Genomic DNA, 3,309 nt, shown 5'->3' on the forward strand with positions numbered 1-3,309 from the left:
TATATATTATATACGCGAGCACACATGCGCAGACGCACACACACACACACACATACACATACAAATGCACGGTTCCATTTATACATGAACATTTACTTCTATACATATATCTACATACACGTATGTGCGTAATACACACACACACACACGCATACCGTTGTATGTTGGGAGGGCTATTTTTCGCAAATATTAAACAAATGCACTAGTTCTATTATTATTATTATTATTATTATTATTATTATTATTATTATTATTATTATTATTATTATTATTAAGGCAGTGAGCTGGCAGAACCGTTAGCACGCCGGACGAAGTGCTTCGCGACATTTCGTCCGTCTTCCCGTTCTCGATTCAAATTCCACCGAAGTCGACTCTGCCTTTCATCCTTTCGGCATCGATAAAATAAGTACCAGTTGAGTGCTGGGGGTCGATGTAATCGACTTACCCCTCCCTCGAAGTTGCTGGCCTTGTGCCAAAATTTGAAATCATAGCCTTGCGGTTAGAATGTTGCACTCACAATCGCGAGATCATGGTTTCAATTCATGCTTCATTTCACTTTGTTTCAACCGAAAATGAATATCAACCGAGTGCTAGTGCAGCGCTTCTCCCTTTCCAGCTGTCACATCCTCGCCATTTTCTTGGGTCAAGAGATGGAAGGTCCAAGAGGCTGCTTGTGTTTAATTTCAACAATTAAAGAAACGTTACCAAGCCATAATCGCTTACGAATGGCCAGCCATGTAATTTCACATTTTTACTCTTTTACTCTTTTAATTGTTTCAGTCATTTGACTGCAGCCATGCTGGAGCACCGCCTTTAGTCGAGCAAATCGACCCCAGGACTTATTCTTTGTAAGCCTAGTACTTATTCTATCGTACTCTTTTGCCGAACCGCTAAGTTACGAGGACGTAAACATACCAGCATCGGTTGTCAAGCGATGTTAGGGGAAACAAACACAGACACACAAACATACAGGTACACACATATATATATACATATATACGACGGGCTTCTTTCAGTGTCCGTCTACCAAATCCATTCACAAGGCTTTGGTCGGCCCGAAGCTATAGTAGAAGACACTTGCCCAAGGTGCCACGCTGTGGGACTGAACCTGGAACCATGTGGTTGGTAAGCAAGCTACTTACCACACAGCCACTCCTACGCCTATATCTTTCTTTTTTTTTTACATATTTTAACGGTTGAACGGCGACGCTATTGACACTATTCAGGGCCTTTGAGACGAAGTGGAGAATGAAAAGGAGAAAGAAAGGGAGTCATCTGCAGATCTGAGTCGCAACCCGATTGTTTGCAACGGTGGTGACTCCAGCCCTTGAATGCTTTCACATCACATCGTGCCTTAAGATTCCGATCAGACATTAACGGTTGCAGTAAAGTCATTAATCTTACGTTGATGTGATTGTTGTTTGTTTTGTTTCGTTTCGTATTTGTTTTTTCTTTCCTTCTTGTAGTTTGGCACCTGGTTAGCTCTTATTGAGCAGGGCAAAGGAAAGGACGTTCTGGCTAAACAAAGAAAAAGTCTGTTTCATTAGGACTACACTGACCAATATGTCTCCGCGCAGCCCACTATGTTTTTCCTTATACGACAGCCATTTCGGTCGATAACCTATCTGTACCGGACTAACAGCCGGAATGTTGAAAGAAAACCAAGCGGATAAGGCGAGCAGATTGAAATGGAAAAGACTGTAACATGAACAATTTCGACGCAGATGTCATTGCAATAATTACAGGCGATAAACAGACGACACAGTTTGATGGCAGGCGAGAGATTGAATGATTCTGCAAAATTAAATCGCTTTTAGTTTCAATTTTTTCTTTCCTTTGTTTTTATTAGATAGATGATGGCGGGGAGGCGGGAAATAATGAAAAAAGCTGAATGATCTCCCTTAGGCATATTCTATGTACTGTGCAAACAGGAATTGATTAATAATAATAATAATAATAATAATAATAATAATAATAATAATAATAATAATAATAATAATAGTAATAATAATAATAATAATAATAATAATAATAATAATAATAATAATAATAACCCTTTTCTACTATAGGCACAGGCCTGAAATTTTAGAGTGAGGGGTCTTGTCGATTACATCGACTCACTTCTTAAGTAGTACTTATTTTATCGATTCCTAAAAGGTGATAGGCAAAGTCAGATTCAGTGGTTTTTTAAAATTCAGAACGCAAAGAAACGAAAGGAATCGTGCCAATCATAAGAAAGTAGTAGTAGTAGTAGTAGTAGTAGTAGTAGTAGTAGTAGTAGTAGTAGTAGTAGTAGTAGTAGTAGTTATTGTGTGAAGGATCGTCCAATTTAAAATGAAACCTAGTTTTATGAAACCTTAAGTGAGCCGAGAATGAGAGGAAATGAAAAAGGAAAGGTGTTGAAACTAATCTAAGTTAAAGAAACGGTTTTGTGTTCATATATTTCCTCTACTCATAACTGTTGCTACAGTTGTTGTTGTTGTTGTTGTTGTTGTTGATTTCGTTGTTGTTCTTGCAGATTTTGCAGAGTAATATTGGAAAAGACGAAAAAAAGAAAATAAACAAAATAAAATGAATCAAGTAAAGAACGGAAGAGAAAATGATTTTCTTTTGGGAATCTGATTTGGTAAATTTCGAAAATGAAGAATTTCCTATTGAATTTTCGTTAGGAAATTAACAGGTGTGAAGAATAACTAAAACGTTTATGTGAGAAACATAACAAGAACGACAACAACAACAACAACAAGAACGACAATAATAATCATTTCTATTATAGGCACAAGGGCTGAAATTTTGAGGGGAGGGGACTAGTCGATTTCATCGATCCCAGTGTTTCACTGGTACTAATTGTATCGAACCCGAAAGGATAAAAACAAAGTCGACCTCGGTGGCATTTGATCTCAGAACCTCAATGCAGACGAAATACCGTTAAGCATTTTTCCCCGCGTGCAAAGGATTCTGCCAACTTGCCGCCTTTATAATAATAATTGTAATAATAATAATAATAATAATAATAATAATAATAATAATAATAATAATCATAATAATAATGGACAAGAAACAATAAATCATATTATCTCTGGCTGCCCAGTCCTGGCTAAGAAGGAATATATTCACAGACACGACAGAGCTGGGACCTATATACACTGGAAGCTATGCCAACACTATGGAATAACAACAGAAAAAAGATGGTATAAACACACGCCAGAAAAGGTCACAGAAAACGATAGAGAAATTAAGACCAATAGACCAGATATAGTTGTCAAAGATCATGAAGGAAAAAATGCTTTCTAATTGATGTATCAATAC

General features: G+C 37.1%; 1 protein-coding gene across 2 annotated transcripts in view; it reads right to left on the reverse strand.

The window, feature by feature from the left end:
* The window catches only part of LOC106868582 (protein PALS1), a 253,072-nt gene that overhangs the window by 181,158 nt on the left and 68,605 nt on the right, over positions 1-3,309 (reverse strand). The window lies entirely within an intron of this gene.

This window comes from Octopus bimaculoides, chromosome 11, assembly GCF_001194135.2.
Source record: "Octopus bimaculoides isolate UCB-OBI-ISO-001 chromosome 11, ASM119413v2, whole genome shotgun sequence".
Taxonomy (NCBI): domain Eukaryota; kingdom Metazoa; phylum Mollusca; class Cephalopoda; order Octopoda; family Octopodidae; genus Octopus; species Octopus bimaculoides.